The sequence below is a fragment of the Cydia amplana genome, chromosome 12 (assembly GCF_948474715.1).
Source record: "Cydia amplana chromosome 12, ilCydAmpl1.1, whole genome shotgun sequence".
Classification (NCBI taxonomy): domain Eukaryota; kingdom Metazoa; phylum Arthropoda; class Insecta; order Lepidoptera; family Tortricidae; genus Cydia; species Cydia amplana.
Window position 1 is genome coordinate 12,083,053 of NC_086080.1, and position 21,140 is coordinate 12,104,192.

The window sequence follows — 21,140 nt, forward strand, 5'->3', positions numbered from 1 at the left end:
TTTGATGGTCCACGCAGTGCAAGTGTTATTTACACGTCATAAATTCATAGAAGTTTGACGTTTACAATGACACTTGTACTGCGTGGGCCATCAAAATCAGACTTTTCTCGGTCTGACTACAAGGATTTGCCTGTGCATTTTTAAAGAGGAAATACGGCAAAGACGATCCGCGACGATCACTTGAGGAACGAGGAGCGAAGGGCGGCGCGGCGAGTGGCTTGCGACTCTAACGGCGCGTGACAATGGCTTCCATGCTAAATGTCATGGTGGCCATTGTTCTGCCTCCCCACCCGCCCCACGCCACCCTCGCCCTGCGCACACACCGCTGCAACATTGGCATTTAGTGACACCGCAGCGCCTTAGTACCTACCTGAAAACGAGCCTATACAAAGCAAAACTGGCGGCAACCAGGCACATTAGACAACACTTCTCATGAGGCGCAAAGTAATTTTGTACTCGATATAGGTTTCGATTCACCTTGACAGATACGAATTTGTAGATTAAAGTATTTGTCCTACTTTATAAAACCTTCATTGCCAACTTAAGTCAATTACTTATGACAACGGAATAGTGATTTTAGCAAGTTGTGGAGCAAAGTGAAGGGAAGGGGAAGACGCTAACTTAATATGGCGGGGCATCAGGCAATTTGTTCAAGACGAACCTCCATAGTCGCCAGGGCTGCTCGCAACTTTATTATTACCAACCACTGTTTTGAAATACGGTTATTGTTTATGTTTCAAGATTTCACAAAATTCAGGGAGAGATCAAAGTTTATAGCATAATGCCGAGAAGTTAATATTGACTTAATGTTTTAAATAAACTGTCCAGTTACCGTTTGTTTTTTTAAATAAAATATTTATTATAATAAGAAAAGAGTTTTAAGCAGTAAAACACAATTTCGTAGGTTGCTTTTGTGCATCGGTAAGAAATTGAGATACTTATGGTGTCCATTTAATAGGTACCTACCATTCTATCGATTTAACCTCTATAAGTATAATCTTGCAAAAAATCGTACAAAGTCATATAACACAACTTTTTTTCGCAAACAGATAACGTGACGGGCAACCCTAGCTCATAAACGCTTCCAGAGAAAATCGAGCGAGGTGATTATGGATGGTAAGACCTTTAGCTTAAAATCTGTACACACCCCAATATGGCGCACTTTATGCATCGCCACCTACTCTCTCAAGTGGCTTGCCTACAATACAGGGTGAACATGCACACATTTTGTACGGCATTAAAAGACTAAAACATTAAAAAAATCGGTCTAGATACTTAATCATGCTGCCGGATAACAGTCTTCGTGAACCCGGTAAAACCAAATAGTAGAATTAGGACAAGAATTATAACAATGATACTTATGTTGAATTTAAATTTAAAACCAGGTAAATATCAAAAGTATTATGATGTGTTTAAAATGTATGACTTTGTACACGTACAGCTGATGTACCATGTAATTATGGCGGAAACGGAATACTGGACATAGAAGACACGGGTGGTTGAAAATGTTGAAATAAACGTGACTGAGTCAGTTGTAGAGTCGTGAATTGTTTCGTTTGAAGAGAAACTTAAAAAAAAAATAGTTTCTATGGTATAGCGTGCAGAATACTCACTCTGTATATTATAGACACGTGCTCGCAGGTTCATTAGGAAGCCATAAGTGGAGGGCGCGACAAGGCATCGCTCCACAAACTTCGAGTAAGTACATACGGTTTGCTCTGTAGCGAGACTAGCGAGTTACTTAAGTGCCAGGAAATTATCTAATACCTTTAAACGAGCAATTCTTGTTTATTTATTTATTTATATATATATATATATATATATATATATATATATATATATATCGGGGATCTCGGAAACGGCTCTAACGATTTCGATGAAATATGGTATATAGGGATTTTAGGGCGCGAAAAATCGATCTAGCTAGGTCTTATCTCTGGGAAAACGCGCATTTCCAAGTTATTATATGTTTTCCGAGCGAAGCTCGGTCACCCAGATATTGTCACGCGTTAAAGGGATAAAACAAGCAACAACGGTTGTACTCCGGATAACCGATAGAAGTGAAAACTCACCTCACTATGTTACCGACGCCCGGTAACACGATACATACGTTTAGCGGAGGTATTCTATTTATTTATTATATATTATTATCATTCTCAAATAAGATCATACTTTTTCATTGACATGTTTATTTACATACTGCCATGACAACGTCTAATTATTTGAACATAGGTAAGGAGCCTTGAAAAGGAGTCCGCAACATAAATGCCAAATAACATTCAGTTTTTCTTTATTGATTTAAATGCTATTTAAATTATGAGCGGCCACATTACGGGGCTTACGGTCACGTGATCGCCTTACGCCCCTTACGGTCACGTGATCGCCTTACGCTGTCTCGAGTTTATAATTTTTTCCCCACCTCAAAAAGTGCCCAGCGCCGCTAAAGAAGTTTTTACTTCAAAAATCAAGATTTCAAGAAGAATTTCACTTATAAATTAAAAATGCACAGAGTGCCCCCGAATGGTACGATTTTCTAGTGATTTAACTCCATTAGCTATTGTATGAAACGCGAGATTTATATGAGTGCAATTACCAGTTTAATTTAAACGTTATTAAAGTTCATGAATAATTTGCATTTCACAAGCTTTCTTCTAACTAATGGTAAAGTTAGGTATTCTTTATCAGTCCGTTTTCTATTCGAATGCGAAAGTAAAATATTCCAAACGCATACTTGAATTTTAATATTGATAAATGAAATATTTCCAAGTACCGAGCATTCATTATTTCGCATTTTATGCCAGTACGTTGGAACTTGGGACGTCCATAAAAATCATAAAACGTAGTAAGGGCGGTCCCCATTCGTTCCGCTATTTGCATGCTCTACAAACGTCTAGCGAAGACAACGGTGTCCTCTACAAAGATCGTTGGCCGCTGACAATAAAAGTGTATTTGCGAAGAAATTTAATAAAGCGGAAGTGGACGTCTATTATGGTGCGCCCCTGCGACCTCGAGCAGTTTCGTCCACCGACGGTCGTCACGTGGACAGGCGCCCAAGGCTTGTTGTTCCGATCGCCAGCCGAGTGCAGGTGCGCAGTCCAGCTAACTATGTTCTATACATGTTATACGTGCGCTCATTACGCATAATGCAAATCTGAATGAGCGTTGGCCTTGAGTGGTATAAGTTTACAAACTGATTTAATATTGGGATTATTTTGTAACGTTCAAATTCCAATCCTTGACTCGTTTAGCAATGGAAACATGGGCAGTCTTCGGCAGCCACCCGACGGCGGCACGAAAAGTAATATCTCGTACGAATCTCAGAGACGTTAAATTGCATTTATAGTTGGCTGTTTATACTGCCGGTTTGTACTTTTTAGGGTTCCGTAGCCAAATGGCAAAAAACGGAACCCTTATAGATTCGTCATGTCTGTCTGTCCGTCTGTCTGTCCGTCCGTATGTCACAGCCACTTTTCTCCGAAACTATAAGAACTATACTGTTGAAACTTGGTAAGTAGATGTATTCTGTGAACCGCATTAAGATTTTCACACAAAAATAGAAAAAAAAACAATAAATTTTTGGGGTTCCCCATACTTCGAACTGAAACTCAAAATTTTTTTTTTCATCAAACCCATACGTGTGGGGTATCTATGGATAGGTCTTCAAAAATGATATTGAGGTTTCTAATATCATTTTTTTCTAAACTGAATAGTTTGCGCGAGAGACACTTCCAAAGTGGTAAAATGTGTGTCCCCCCCCCTAACTTCTAAAATAAGAGAATGATAAAACTAAAAAAAAAATATGATGTACATTACCATGTAAACTCCCACCGAAAATTGGTTTGAACGAGATCTAGCAAGTAGTTTTTTTTAATACGTCATAAATCGCCTAAATACGGAACCCTTCATGGGCGAGTCCGACTCGCACTTGGCCGCTTTTTGAAAGAATACACTCTTCTACATTGAAAAACTCCACGCCGCTCGCTCCTCGCTGATCGCCGCCGGTCGGACACCGGCCTTCGCCGCCGATACTCGTACTTGTACCGCCCGAACTCTTGGAGGATATAATCAAACGGAGACGCCATGTCTGTAATTTTCTGTACAAAACAGTCTGCCGATTTTTGCGGGGGAGGGGAACGTCAAATGTATGCGTAACGTAAAAATAGCCATGTCAGATAAACGTCAGTCCATACATTGTGTATGACCGTTGGCCGCCTATTTTCGACAGAGGGGAAAGCCTGTTAATGGCTACTCCGTTTAGTTGTATCCTCCAAGCCCGAACTCGTTATGCCAAGCCCGGCCTTACGGAAATTCGCAAACCATATTATTTATCCAACACGTGAACTAATCGATTGTGGAGTTCCCACCGCTGGTGAATTCCACTGACTTTGGCCTTAAAAAAGTAATAAATACCTATTACATATATGAAGTGCAATCTGGATGTTGAATTGTCTTTTAGAGATGCAAAATTAGGACATTAGTCGCGTGCCTAAATATAAGTACTTAAGGTGACGGTAGAGGTGGGTAAATTTTCAGATTCTGTCAATTTACCCTATTTCACACACAAGCGCACTTCACGCACACTACCTCACTTTACTGGGACAGGTCACTGACCCATCAAGTTTTTTTTTTAAGATAGCGTTTTGAGTTTAGTGGCCTCCTTTTAGGAAAAGCGTTCCATTGAAAGAAGAAAGAGAAACAATACATTTAATCTTGCTTTCCTTGTCTGTTCATGTCACACGTGACGTATTTAAATTCTAATAATTCATTTGGTTGTTGACAATTTTCTACATTATGGCTTTGTCGAGATACGCGTTTTCTAAAGTTAAACCGAATAAAACCAGATGTCATTAAGTCAGATGTAAAATTTTATTTACTACTCTATACAACTTTTCATAAGGCTCAAAATCAATTAAATGAGAATTTAAATAAATAAAGTTCCGGCAGGGTGCAAAATTTAATTAAGGCGGACAAAATAAAATTTGAAAATATATGGAAACAGTGTTGGCTAATGTACCCCTAATATCTTTACCGATTTACTTTTATGTGGTATATTCGCCTTTTGTTTCACTATTAAATTAATACAATTAAAATAAAAAATATTATACCGGTATTCCACCGGTATTATTTCAGTGCTGAAGCGATTATCTTCGATCGTAGCCTTGATAATGTAGGTGTTGATAGTTACTTACGCCGGTAGGAGCGGCAATGAACCCGTGCAGAGTAGAACGTGAGGTGCGTTGGGATAAGTGCATATATCTACTTATAATTCTTTGGCTGGTTGGTAACCCTCTATATTTTATTTTTTGTTTTACTGTTATTAGGTTAAGGGAGTTTTAGGGAGTGAAAAAAAAATGATTTTCGTTTTATGCGCTCGCGTGATTGCCGATGGATTATAATTAGATAAAAGAACTTGTTTTCCACGCATCGAATGTACCAATGAGTTTTTCGGAACTTATGTACGAAATATCATTTGATATTTACCAGTCGCTTTTCGGTGAAGGAAAACATCGTGAGAAAACCGGACTAATCCCAATAAGAGCCTAGTTTACCCCCTATAGGTTGGAAGGTCAGATGGCAGTCGCTTTCATAAAAATGAGTGCCCACGCCAATTTATGGGATTAATTGCCAAGCGGACCCCAGGCTCCCATGAGCCGTGTCAAAATGCCGGGACAACGCGAGGAAGATGATGATGATGTGACACATACTTCCAAAAAAATCTACAAATATTTTACGTGACAACTGCTTATAAGTAAATATTATGTAGGTACACTTATAAAGTATAAAGTAGAAAATATCTTATAGGTACATAATATAAAAACCGATCATGTACGAGTAGGATTCACTATGGGTTCCACAGTTACACATTTTTATTGCATATTTTTTGTTTAAGACCAACTCACCTATTATAGGACATAGGTCTTCCATTAATCTTTTGGCGTTGAACTATTTTTTGTATATGTATTTATGTAATACAATTCTGAGTTAGGTTATGGTACATTTTTGCTCACCTACTTATAATTATGTATTATATCTGATATGTCACATGATACCAAAAATCGCCGCAAAGTTAAAAGTTCATTTATTTACGTTACTCATCTTCGGATCACCGACTTACTACTTCCTTACTTGACATATGTGTACTAAATTTCAATTGAACTAGTCCAGTAGTTACGGTGAAAATTGGCTTTAACAAAATGGCAGACACACGAGTGATCTTATAAGGGAGATTATTTTCCTTGAGTGAATGGTATGCATTTACCCCAATGCACCTCACGTTCCACGCGGCGCGGCGTAATCTGGCCCCTATTTCTCCACGGTGACAGGTTACGACAAAAACATCACTGTTATTGACGCCATAGGCATCCATGGACTACAGTTACCGCTAACACTGATTTAAACTTTCACGATTTTTACACATTATTAAATTGTACAACGGAACCGCAAAACGTTCAAGCGGATAAACAAGACCAAGTGCGGGTAGTTCGAAAAACTCGCGCGGTTAGAAGATGCTGATGTCAACTTAAGCCAGTCTTCTCCGAGACCACGGGGACAACGCCGTCCTCGAAACGTCGGAGGTAAATCTTAAAACTTAGATACGCGATTAAGTCCCGTTGTACAATTTAATAATACAGTTACCGCTTACCATCGGGCGGGCCGTATTCGTGTTTGCCACCGTCATTGTACCTATTATTAAAAAAAACTTTATTATATCGGATAAAACAGACATTTCTCTCGCGAAAAAAAGATTTTTCAAAGAATTTTCGGTAAGTCTTGACAGGAAATGAGTTCTGTGTCGCAATTTCGATACAGTTGCCGTGTTTCTTGTGACAATTGTCATTAGCTTCGCAAAATAAGAATTTTTTAGTGGCAATATAATGGAGTTTATTTATTTATTAAAATGTTGGTGGCAAACAAGCACATCGCCCGTCCGATGGTAAGCGGTTACCGTAGCCTATGGAGGCCTGTGACGTCAGCAACAGTGATGTCGACAACTGTCGCACACAGTAAGTACCTAATAATCGCAGTGGTCTTAAGTGTCACAGACCCTACTGGCGCTTAAGTCCTTTATGACAATTTCTGCCTATTTTAAATTGTTCAAAAAAAAAGAAACCGAATAATTATATCGGACTACCGAATTTTCACGAGAATCAGTTGAGAAATGTGATATGCAAAGGAGAAGAATTCGGACATACGAAAGCATTTTTGCCCAAGCTGAAACGGAGACCTTCGCCAACGCTCGGTCAATGATGGTTTAGGTACAGCTAGCTGCAGAGAAAAGGTACCACCCCTGCATACAATTATCTATCTGGTCGTACCTTTTCTCTGCAGCTGACTGTACACCTATAAAAATGGTTGTCCCTGCTCTAGTTTTATACCGGTACCGTACTTTGTATTTCAACCGGTATAGTTTTACCTTCAAAACGAACCGGTATTGATAAATAATAACGGTACCATACCGCTTATACCGTAAAGAAAGCATGATGCAGTCTCTGCTTTGCACAATTATTGTGTGGACAAAATTCTTATAATCACCGAAACATACATACCTACGCATATAATGTCATTGAAATAAAACATTGTTATTTTATAGTAAAATATAATACTCGATATATACACATAACAATAACCAGACCGCAGCGGTATTAGCCTGTAAGCTTCATCTCTTGTCTCCAAATCCGCAAAAACTAGTTAGTACTAAATGCTGGTTTTGCTGTTATTTTATTCTTGAAGATTATGGCTTGTTTCTTGATTATTGAGAACAGCACGTAATCGCACACATATAGACGGAACGAACGGCAACAAAGTAGGTGTAGAGTTGTAGACACTAAGACTTTCAGGTATTAAACGAATTACGCTTCGTATTAATAGGTAAGTAATATTTAAATGAATATATAATATTCTCTAATGTAAATACAAGATTACAATTGACATCAAATGTCATTGACGTACAGAAGTCATATACTTTTTTTTAATGACGCAAAATTGATACCAGCATAATGAAAATCAATCCCAATCAGTAAAACGAGTCTTTAAACTTTTTTCATTTTAAGCGGGTTTTGAAGGAACAAGTTACTTAAATTCAATTGTAATCGTATTGTTTTAGGATAGTTTACTGCTGTTTTCGATCGTTACGACCTGTAAATAACAACAAATCAAATTTTAAATAAATTTATTTACCCTATTTTTTGAAATACAATTTATCTACTGGTATACATTTTCGTATGCGTATATGATGAAATGTCTAAATAATGTCAAAAACGAGCTACGACGACGTACACGTCTGCTTCGATCCAAGGCCAGCGGCCATCTGACTCGAAGAAGAATTTTGAGTGATGTCGTCAATGTATGGAAATTGTACGAAAGTTTACATTTGGGATTGAATTTCTGTGTTGTATTTGTGAGTAAAAATATAAGTAGATAATAATTTGCTAGTTTAGTTATCTAGCTTTCAAAATCACACAACAACTCAATTACTGTTAAAGGCAAAACTGTAATGCGTGTTGCTCAAACGGAACTCCATATTTTGATTTTTGGATACTTTTAGTGTCGATTTGTAGAGAATTACAGCAAATAAAAAATATTATGCCGCGAAGAGCCGGTACGCGGCTTCTTCGTGAACAAATTTACGTATAATTTAATGCAGTTATTAAACATTTCTTGAACAAATTGATTGCACAAAGTGAGCTCTAAATCGAAAACGTCATATACCGTCCCCTTAAAATGTTACTGGGGTTCAATTCTATACCTTTCAGTAACCTGTAACTCTTACTGTAAAAGTTAAGTGAAATTGGTACCAATTTGGTTTAACAATTATTGCGTAGAAATAAATAAGATTTAATTTATAAAGCCAAATTCAAAGTGTTAGCCTTAGAGATTTCTTTCGGCGGAACCATATGAATCGGAAGATCTTCATATGGGTGAAACAAATAATCTAAAATAATTCATAAATACACCTAGTACTCGTAATAATAAAACATCATAATGCGATGCATTGACCGATATCCTCCAACTGTATATCGCACCGTTTGTTGACATTGACAAACAAGTTTGTCACCGGAGTCTATCAAAGGTTTATGCAGTATTTTCATGCTGCAGCTTGCCCGTGTTTTGACACACCCCCAAACAGGTCATATAGCTGCAGGGTGTGTATTTTTCGCGCACGCACGGCGTTAATCGCCGCTGGATATTAGAGGCGTCCATCGGTATCGACCGGTCGCCCTACTTGTTGCGCCACCTACACTCCACTATTTACGCTCCAACTAAACAATATTCACACCCCCATCGCTTGTAAACAACTTCAAAATATAACTTTGAGTACAGTTACGTAGGATCCTCGATAGGATATTAACAAATCCAACCAAATAAGAAATTATGGCAGGTTAAGAACTTCACAGGCTTATACATAATGCTTTAATAGGTACCTACTTATTAACAAATATTTGTACGCCATATTATGGTAAAATAAGGAATGAGCATGGAAACTTTGTATACCACCTGTTTTGTACCCTTATGGCTAATTGCTAAATCATTTTATTCTTATCAAGAATTTATGGCATCTGACAATAGTGATACGACTGAGAATTAATTCTACTAAAACCAATAACTTTGTCTCAATGTAATGGAATGATTAAACGAATTATTATTATAAATGAATTGACACTATTATTATTATTTTAATTGATAATGTATTGTAATGTCATCGGAAGTATATCTGGATTATTCAGTGTAGACATCAAAATCATGTTATGTTATGTTTTAAGGTAATTTTAAGTATTTAGTTGTTAAGATTATTATGCTATACCCTATTCAGGGTCCATGCTGTTACAATTTGAATGATTATATAACACCTATATGTACCATGGATTGCAGTAAATAAATGAAATGAAATGAAATGAAATGAAAATAATTTAATAATCTCACTTAACTTCATATTTAAGACAAATTAGTGATGTCATTAAAGGTCGCTGAGAACTATTATTCGCATCGTTCTGTACAAACGGCTTAGCAAACTCTTAAGATAACTTTTTTGTAAGATATGTGTGTCATGTAAAATTATACTCCTCTAGTTAAGTTGTTGATATTTTTTTGGAGATTTATTAAACATACTTCCATTGTAAGTTTATATAATAAAATAGCACCGATAGAGACTTGACGTCTAAAGTGTGCTCGAATCACTCAAAGTGAGTTCATCGAATACAGGAATTGTATGGCGATGATTCATCCCCACACATGGTTAGGGGTTGGATTGTCGGGCGATTGTAATTTGCGCCTCGGCTCATCTCATCACGGCCAGATTGAAATTCCTCGCCCGCCGCCGCCAGGCCGGCGCCGACTCGACTTGTTGCGCGCTATCAAACGTCATAACTACCCCTACGTGACGGTATTATCACTGTACTGTTTACTACGTTTGTAAAATGCAATTATGGCCAACACTATCGCTTGTCGAAAACAGTTTAGGCAGTTGGAATCTAATATTTAAAGGACATCTCAATTACATCCTTTTTATATTGACGTTTAGACTGAAACTAGACTGTGCGTGAGCGTTTGAGAATGCCTGATTCGTAGTTCAACAACGTACGTCAGGAACTATAGCTCCTAATGAACAAAGTTGATATCGCAAGCTTCATGCATGCCTCCAATATTACGCGAGTTAACAAGTAGCAATAAATAAGCATGTTCATATGAATGTGAGGCTATAATTTAAGCGGAAACTTGGGTACATTTGCCGGCAACTTGAAGGGAATCCTTTCAAATGACGTTTCTGATGCGTCGTGTTTGGTGTAAAGTTGTTTTTCAGTGGAGACCAATAATTATGCAATTGGTATAATTTTGTAGGTACGTAATATAACAATAGTAAATCATATACTTATAACGGGCGGCACAATCGCTAGAAAGTGTTTCTTTCCAAAGAGATCTTTTATGTAATGCAGCAAACAAATAAATAAATAGGTATGAAAAAAAGCAATTTTAAATACCGATAAAACAAATATATGAATATATTCTTACTTTTCATAAAAGTTAGCATCCCCTTACAAATTTTGTTAAATTTATGTTAAGTCTCTTTCTAACAAACACAAATGTCAGAACGACGGATAAGGACAAACGATCATCAACAGTTAGTTAGATTTGACAAACGTTTATGGATAACGACATTACTTTTTCACCGTTTTGTCTTCACTAGTATAACTTTTACGCGAGGAGACACGGAACGTGTGCTACGTGTCGTAGCTGTAGCGTCGCCGTAGTGACGTCACTACAACTAGTGTTGATGTTCATTCTTTACTTACTAACACCAAATACGGTACATGTACTACTGGTAATATTTAATGAATGCATACTCCTCAGACTTTACAGATGTCAAATTAATATCACGTTTGCCTGCGAATAATGTATGATCGACTTCAATGCAGTTAAGTCGGAACCTATATGCCTATATTCATTCAAACAAGTCCTTTTTTATTTAGTCGTTCTAAAAAATGTATTGTATCAAATACGCGAGCTCTTCCCTTGTGTGCTCTACAGTAGCAGCGGTATAATAATCAAACGACGCGCCGTCGATACAAGCCTACGCTTCACACCCGCTTGTTCTATATCGCAATACGCTGCGCATCGTGCAGCCAATGCATAACTTTGGCGTTATAAAACTACTCACCGAGGCTATAACTGAGTACACCGAACGTCTACCTACAACTTTTATGAGAACACTCGGTTCTAAATGTGCATTTTAACGTCGTCATATTACATACTGACTTATTGTTATTACCGTAATCAATATTTAAATAAGGTAATGAAGAAAAAGTGCCTATAGATTATCTAGAGGTGTATTCTGGTTGTAAGTAATAAGAGATATTGAATTAGAACAGCATTTGCTATAGATATGACTTGTCAGTGTCAATCAAAGGTGACATATTCTCAAACAGAAAGGTCACTTTTGACACTGGCTGATCATCATTACAAATTCAGATCAAGTTCATTACTTATATTACCTACTTGTTATTTTATTACAATCAGTAGACGCATCCTAAGGTACACATTTTAGTTTCTGTTACACGGTTTGTTATGTGACACAGATAAACGAACGGGTCAACTTCTCGTAGCTTAAATTCACACTTCATAAGTATTTTTTAATATTCGAGTTAAACGCATGTCTGCATAAATTAAATGCAAGCTTTTGCTTAATTAACTAAATGTGAATATCGTTAATTTCTCAAAAGTCACAACGGACGAAGGTTTGTTAATTATGTTCACGTTATTTATTAATTAGTCGGGTGCAAATTAATAGCGTAAGGGTTGCAGTTGACGTCGCTGCAGCCGAGACGCCGGCGCCGGCACACATGCGTGGCTTCACGCTGATTGCGTTTGCGTCACCCACCAGAATTAATTGACGAAGACTTAGATATGTGCCACGTTACTTCCACACGCTCGTGGTCAAATTATGCCGCCATGTGCTGATTAGTATGCGGAACGTGGAAGCCTACCTTAATGTAATAAAACTGATAAAGCCATTCAATATATTTCATTGGATTACTGGGTTGCGCGACGTTAGTAGCCTGATTTTAAAGCCATTTTTTTTTTTTTTTTTTTTTTTTTAAAACACTTTATTGCACAAAACAAGTACATAACACAGAGATAATCCAGTAAATGTGTACAAAGGCGAACTTATCCCGTTAAGGGATCTCTTCCAGCTAACCTTTAAGTAACTGAGAGATACATTATGAAATGGTAGTCAAACTAAGATAAACTGTACATGACGGCGAGACTTAAAAGAAGTAGCTAACCCTAGAAACATAACTAAATACGATGCGATGCATTAGGTGCAAAGGCATATACATGTATAAATATACGAAACAATTATATATCCATAAAAATATTAATACATACATTTAAATAAATATATATATATATTTAAATACCTACAAATATACTAATATATATAACCGCACAATCCTACCTACGTGTCGTTCAATTGACATTAATATTATTGCCATAACCTCTTTAATTTTGCCTTCAGCGACGCTACAGACTGACACTGCCTCAGCGGAGATGGCAACGCGTTCCATAGCCTCACAGAGTGTATCGTAAATGATTTATTGTAGGACCGGTGTTTGTGGGGAGGAATAGCGAGCGAAAGATCCGCACTAGATCGCAGCCGGTGGTCACTTCCATCCGCCAGAAATCTAAACCGTTCTGCAAGGTAAGCTGGAGAAGAGGGGCAGAACAGCACCTTATAAAGTAGAGATAAGGTGTGCAAGTCTCTACGGCGGCGGATAGGTAACCACTCAAGCTGAGAACGGAACGATGAAACATGGTCAAATTTTCGCAGGCCAAATATAAATCTTATGCAGACGTTCTGCAGGCGCTCCATCTTATTAAGAAGTTCCTCATTAAGGTCCAGGGTCGCAATGTCCCCATAGTCCAAAAGAGGAAGCAAGAGAGAGCGGGCAAGGATAACCTTCGTTCGAAGTGGGAGAAAAGTTTGTAGGCGCCGCAGGGAGTGCAGTGAAGCGAAAAGTCTTTTGCTGACCTCGGCAACGTGAGCTGACCAGGAAAGAGTCTGATCCATGATAATGCCTAAGTTCTTGACAGTAGAGGAGAAGGGAATGTGAGATCCATCAAACAAGATATTAGGCATTATCTGACCAGCCAACTTGGAGATGAAATAATCACCACCAACCATAATTGCCTGCGACTTCTTAGCATTTATCTTCAAACCAAACGATTCCGCCCAGTCACGAATAGAAGTTAAATCGTGATTTATTTGGCTTATCAACGACTCCACATCATCAAGGCTAGCCGCTGCGTAAATCTGCAAGTCGTCTGCGTATAAATGATATGACGAATTCAGGGATTTCGTGATACCATCAATGAAAATTGAGAATAGCAGTGGGGACAGCACACCCCCTTGAGGAACACCGGCCGTAATTTCGCTCCAGTCAGAAGCACTGTCATCAACCTTGACTCGCTGGCGCCTCCCAAAGAGATAATCTCGGAACCAGGCCAGTGCTAACGGGGACATGTTTAGATTACGCAGCAGAGCTAACATAATGTCAAAATCGACTGTGTTAAAAGCGCTGCTAAAATCCAACAGGACTAACACCGTCAACAGGCGGTTCTCGATATTCAAACGAATGTCGTCGGTCACTTTCACCAAGGCAGAGACAGTACTATGTCCCGGGCGGAAACCGGATTGAAGTGTGTTGAAGAGGCTGTAACGATTGAGATAAGAGGACAGGCGGTCATTCGCAAAGTGCTCAATGACTTTAGAAAGGATCGGGAGAATAGAAATAGGACGATACTGGGAGAATGACGTGGGACTAGGGACTTTAGGCAGTGGGATAACCTGAGCAAGTTTCCACGTGGTGGGAAAAGTGCCGGAGGAAAAGGAAAAATTAATTATATGGGCTAAAATGGGAGCAATATCTTCCGCCACGAGTGAAATCATATCTAAGCTAATGTTGTCCTGACCGACGGCCTTCGTTTTAATTTTTTTAAGGATAGTAAGAACCTCCTTCGGAGAAATTTTGTCGAACTGGAACAACAGTGTATCGGGGCGTGGCGTATTGTCAAGCAGGGATAGAGTTCGTTGCTTTACAGAGGGATCGAGCTTCACAGGAGAAACGCTAAAGTGACGGTTGATGGCGTCTATATCCAGAGTACCCGTACAATTCTGTTGAATTTTGCCCACCCCAAGTGATTTTAAAAACTTCCACAGTTTTGTTGGGGGACAATCATCAATGGACTGATGTATATACTGCCTCCGTGCCGTTCTACACGCTCTATTGCAACGGTTTCGCAGAGATGTGTAAGCCTGTAAGTTATTTTCTGATGGATCCTTGCGAAGTTTGACTCGAGCACGATTCCGTTTGGCCATAAGTAATTTAATGTCCGAAGTCAGCCAAGGCGCAGGAAAATGTTTAACTCGTGTTGGTCTTAACGGGGCATGTCTATCGAAAGCCGCGAGCAAAACATCATTGAAGGCTCCTAATTTAAACTCGACGTCGGTAGACTCCTCCACAGATGCCCAACTAACACTGCGTAAATCGCCAAGAAGAGCTTCCAGGTCAATGTCATGGAGGTTGCGACGCATCACTACCCTATGGCGCCTTTTGGGGGGGCGAATATTAAAGGAGGCATATATGAGATCGTGGTTAGAAAAAGCTGCTGCATTGAATTGGCCGTGTTTGGAAACAAGGTCAGGAGATGAAGTTAAAATTAAGTCTAGAAGAGAGGGAGGTCCATTGTGGGGGAAGTGTGTGGGACTAAGTGGCAGAACTTCTAGGTTTAAGGACGATGCCAGGGTAAGGAGTTTACGCGAGCGGAGGTCTTTCTTTACAAGACAGGTGTTGAAGTCGCCCATAATGATACTGTGGGCGAACTGTGGACAAAGATCAACTAAAGTATTTTCAAGGGAGTCGAAGTAGTTGATGTTAGAGGAAGGGCTGTAAAAGACTCCAAGCAAAACGTTGCTATGGTGTAACGTGACGTTAAGGAAGAGAAATTCTGGAGAATTTGAGTTCGCTGCCGGAGACTGTGCGACCACTTGACAGGGGAAGTCAGTTTTTATGTAGATGGCAACTCCTCCACCCCGGACCATGCTACTACCACCGCCTCTAAAACCACATCTGTCATTCCGAATTAATCGGTACCCAGCCAAAGGGTATAGAGTTGAGGGAAGCGAAGGTTTCAGCCAAGATTCTGATATAAGTATAGCGTGGATGTTATCAGAGTCAAAAGTGGCCAGTAAATCAGAAAAGTGGGCCGGTACACTCTGTGCATTAATATGAACCACATTGAAGCACTTTTTTGCCGAGTCGAAAGTAGAGTGGAGACATTCGCGTAAGTCAGGTATGTCCGCAGCGTCGCTAAATGAATCATAAAGGCTGGAAGAGGATAGTGAAAAAAACTCACTGCCAGAGGAGGCATTAAGAACGTTTGACATTATGGGAAGAATATGCGGTAATTTATATATATATATATAAATAAAAATAAAATAAATATAGAAAAAATAATAATATACCTATATAAAATTACTATGTGCAGCTCTTAAAACTTAGCTTACTCACTCGCCGGCAGCTGGTACAAAAGCGCAAAGACTTAAAATAAACACATGAAAGTAACACAAACAGTAACAGTGAAAACAGGAAGGCAGTAAATTATAATACAATCATGATACAATCACATTATATAAAGAATAAACGCTCTCATATTCTCTATTATAGTACAGTCACAATAAAATTGAAATAACGGCTAGTTCCCCAAAAGAAAAATACACTTTTCGTAAAGGTGAACCGGAACGTAGCTGTCAAAAGTGACATGACAGTGACAGTATAACTATAACAGCGAAAATAGAACGCAGTTACCTTACCTCCGATTTTTAATTAGAAATGAGAAACAGAATTGAGGTAGATAAGAAATTACAAATACGTTATGAGAAGTACCTGCCTTCCAGAACAAAGAGATAAAGACTTAGGGACAAAACGACGACAATCAACGACGATCAGAGCTGAAACCTGGGACCTTTTTGACGGCCCGGGCGGGACGCGCTTTTAGCGCTGGCCCCGAAGCCGACGGAATGACGCTAGCAGGCGCTGTGTGCTCCAACCTCTCAGACGCAGGGGCTTCGGTGACAGGGCAGTCGTCAGCAATAGGGGCAGGCACGGCGGTGTCTGAAGATTTAGCGGGCGCAGGCAGGGCCCGCAGCTCGGACAGGGAAGTTACTTTTCGCCGCGACCCATCTGGGCACACTACCACAATGCGACCCTCGCTTGTCCAGCATCCATTAAGGCCGTATACTTGTCTCGCCTCCATAAAGACACTGTGCCGGGTGCTTGTCAGAAATTCTGAGAGAGTCATACCAGATCCTTTTAGCCGCTTCTTCGAGGCCCATACACTATCTCGGGTTCGTGGACAAGAGAACTTTATAAGTATGGGCCTGGGTTTAGAGGGCACCTTATGTCTACCAAGGCGATGGCAACTGATAAACGAGGCCTCCGAGACACTATTCAGTTGCAGCCTGCCCTGACAGATATCCCGGACTGTTGTAGACGCTAACTCACTCTCTTCTTCGGGAACCCCATGTAGCAGCAAGATGTTTGAGCGCGACCGGGTCTCCAAATCTTCCAGAGTCTTCAAGACAAGGTCCATTTGCTTTTGGAGGCTCTCCACCATCTTCCATATAAGCTGTTTGAATGTTTGGTAGTCATCTTGAATTTCCGGCTTTGGAGTGCTCCCTGATGCCACAGAGTTCTCAAAAGAAGCCATGCGAGAAGAAAATAGGTACTTCATCTCCTCCATACCTTTTTGAAGTTGTGACAAAAGATCCATGGCAGGTGTAGTTAGTGACTTATTCGAACTGTGCTTTAACTCTTACTGTTGGTGTGCAGAAGTGTTGAAAACAGCTGTAGGCGGCACCAAGGTAAATATTAAGTCATACACAAAATAATTTTTGAAAAATTATTGAAATAAATAATTAAAATGAAATAAAATTAGCTTTCTATTTCAAAATACGTGTCACTTGTTTGCCTACCCTTTTTTTTTATCCAATTTTTCTATTGATAATCCAATTAGCGTGCAATTACGAGTGAGTACCTAAATTAAAAAAAAAGTGTTTATGCTATCGTAATCCGAATCGACCAAATTTAGTCGGTGGGCGACATAAAACGGAATGACATGGAGAGCAAATTTTTTATGTCGTTAAGATGGAAATCTGAGAGCACATAAGAAAAACAGAAAGATATCTGCGGGCAGCCCCGAGCGGGCACTTAGCGTCGACTATTAAGGACGGCGTGACCGCCGGCGCGACGAAACGACGAAACTATAAAACCGTTAAAGTAACGTTTCAGCAGCCGTAAAGAGCGTCGCAAGATCTGTTGACAATGTCGCCCCGACCCGCCATAAACTGTATGCACCCGGCGAGGCAGTAAAACTTAACGGCACTCTGATTAAACTTATCTCTAAGCCAGCTCGCAAATCACGACCTCTCTAATAACTCTGCTTCATTAACAAAACTCGCGTATTTTCATTGGCTGGATGCTCTCTTAAAACGCTGTAATCCTGATGTGCTCCATACAGAGAAGGCTACGAAAAGAGTCACATCTTGGCGCGCCGCCCGTATAGACATTAGTCTGTTGTCCTATTATTGCGTTTACTTCCATATTCAGAAGTACACTCCACTAGCTTAATAAAACAGATCATCACCATCATCATCAATCACACTAAATAGATATTACGTTAGTACTAGATAGATCTCGGTATCGAATCTTATCAGTAATGTGTCGACACATAAAACGGCAAAGACTCTCAAAACGCTTTACAAGTGCTGGAAGGATGTTATAAAGGTTTTACGGTCGCGTTCCGTCAGAGCGCTGCAACTCGTAATGGACGAGCTAAGTGCAAAGGGACATTCATGACAGTGGTAAAATCGTAAAGAAAGTTGGCAATGCAAATGGTAATGCCATTGACGCTTCATTAAAGGGAAATTAGCTCGGGGCGGTTGTCGGGCGGTTGTTCTTTGACGCGGTTACAGTTACGACTGCAATAAAAAGCCTGTCCTGTAAAAGTGCTTCTTTGTGAGTTCCACACCGATAAAATAACTAATTTATATCAACGCTAATAATCCATGATTCTACTTTGAAAATCCACTCAACCTTATAATGCTCGCTGAACATTAAAAAAGAGTACAATCGAATAAAACGAGTGCAAGTTTGTCCGTGTCGGGTTTCGAACGTTCTTGGATGATTTATCACATCGGAATACATGAAAGGCAGATTTGGTTCGAAAGTCAACAAATACCAAATCGATTAGTAATTGGAAACGGTTCGAGTGAGCCTTATTCTCTACTCGTTTATTGTTTGTTCAAGCAGGGTAATTAAGGGTGACATATTAAAATTTACGGGAAATATTTCGAATACGAGCACATTTACGTTTGTTTATCCAGGAACGATATCATGCAGACTTTGTTTAGGAGAGTGGTGACATTGATAATATGGCAATTCCTCTTCTCAGTATGAGTTACCTCCTACTTTATTAAAAATGGTGGCATAGAACTAGCTGTCCTTTAAACTGTCGATCATCGCTCCAGAGGGTTTGTATGCAGTTAATAGGCTACATGATTAATTTTCATGGTATCAATCGATCGGGTTTGTTTTTAGGATCAAATGTCTATATGGGACCCATTGCATTAAAGTAACACAAAAGTCAGAAATTGTAGTCAAAGGCCGACAGTCGCACTTCACTAGCGAAACGCCCTATACAAAACGGCAAGGGAACGTGACGTCAAGGTCTCTGGGAGCCCATCTTGTAGTATGGTACAAAACAAGAAAATTGCGTTTTTGTCGGTGAAATATTGCGTTTATGTATATAGTTGCTATACAATATTTTTTTGGATGAAATGTAAGGAATCGAATGGTACCCTTACTTTTATCGTTTTTGGAAGTTAAAAAAAAACTTAAATTTTGAAACTTTCAAGTCCTGTATTTTTGTAATTTTTCAATATTTTATTTTAATATCCACATTATTGTGATAAATTGCTCGTTTGCTATCTATTTTACTAGATTTTGTTATAAAATTCAACATGTGTCATCATCCCTATTGTGTCGGAGAGCCCACTCTCCGTCGCCCAATCGTATTCCGAGTACATTTAAAGTGCCCTTTTAAATCCAATTCCATAAAGATTGTGCTATTTTCAGTTTCAATCAACATTTCCCGGAATCGTTTTACTAGGTCATTGTACCAGGAACACAGACGGCCGCAGGTGGTAGGCTCTATATAGAGGCTCAGGGCTAGGCGCGCGGCTAGACAGACGTCGGCGTCGGGCCTGTTTTAGCTGCTGATCGATACCTACGCCGGCCCACTGCGCCCTACTTCGCTGGTGGCCACTTTATTCTTTCCCCACTGCCTTTAGTTATTAGAATACAGTCATGAATTTAACACAAATGCTGACGACTCTTTAGTCAAAAATGAAACCGCACAATTGCGATACGGACTTGCGCTTAGAAATACAAATACAAATAATTTATTGACAAAAGTATAGTACAGTGGTTGCTCTTAAAGACTAATAATTTATAAAGACAAGTGACTTACAAATGCGTGAACTAGGATTCCCTGTGTTTCAGGCAGCAAATGACAATATTAATTATTTATTACTTATTCACTTAATTATAAACTATAGGTGTGGTACACAATATAAGTCTTATTACCTAAACAAAAAGTGGGTTCTAAAGTATTAAATATCAGAGTACAGTAGGTATATAATCATTTTACGACTATTAGTAAGTTCTCTGTATCATCGTACGTAATTTTTTGAAGGGCGTTGCTATTAAGACGTGTCTTATTGGTGTTAAGTAAAATTGCTTGCTGGACATTTTTGGTCAAGTACAGCATACTATTTTCTGCATCAGCAGAATTATAAACGGGGCCAAAGTCAATATAGAAATATCCGTAGATATATGTACATAAATATATACATATATATATGTATATACTGTTTATTTTTTCCTTAAAGCCGTCTCACAATTGACCGGTCTTTATTATTAAATCATTGGGTACGAAACCCTAGAAAATTTCGTAAATGAGGCAGTACAAAATACTTTAACTTTTTGCACATTCTGCTAACATTAAATTCGACTTACTTAAATCGGTCCACGCGCTCACATCAATCAGCATCATAAACATATTTTCGGTACTTTATTGCTTAGTGACAAAGTTCTAAAATGTACAAACTTTTTCCAACCCTGACTGACATGTACATGACCTTCGTCTGCAAGTATCCGTGTCTAACGAGCATGAGTCTCGCGGAGTATAGAGATAACATAATGATCCGTCGCAATAAAAAGATAAAAACAAATTGTAAAGAAAGTATATCCTGCAAATATTATTACTGTGTCAATGTGGTGCCTTGACAAATGTTCTTTGCGAAGCCCCAGCGATGTGATGTCAAACATCGACAGCATATAAATTAGCTATCTAAAAAATCTGTTTTGTTCTCCCTTAGTTCAAAATTACGAGCATGTAAAGCCAAACAAACCAAACAGGCACAGTGAAAATAAAGTGAATGCTTACAGACCTAAGCATTTCTTTGAAGAGGAAAATAAGTTTTGATCTTAGGTTGGTTGGACAGTAACATATAAATAATTACATAG

The 21,140-nt window shown here is 39.0% G+C and overlaps 1 protein-coding gene across 1 annotated transcript in view; it reads right to left on the reverse strand.

Annotated features, from left to right (window-relative positions):
- The window catches only part of LOC134653032 (matrix metalloproteinase-2), a 234,367-nt gene that overhangs the window by 61,474 nt on the left and 151,753 nt on the right, over window positions 1–21,140 (reverse strand). The gene's annotated exons all lie outside the window — the stretch shown is intronic.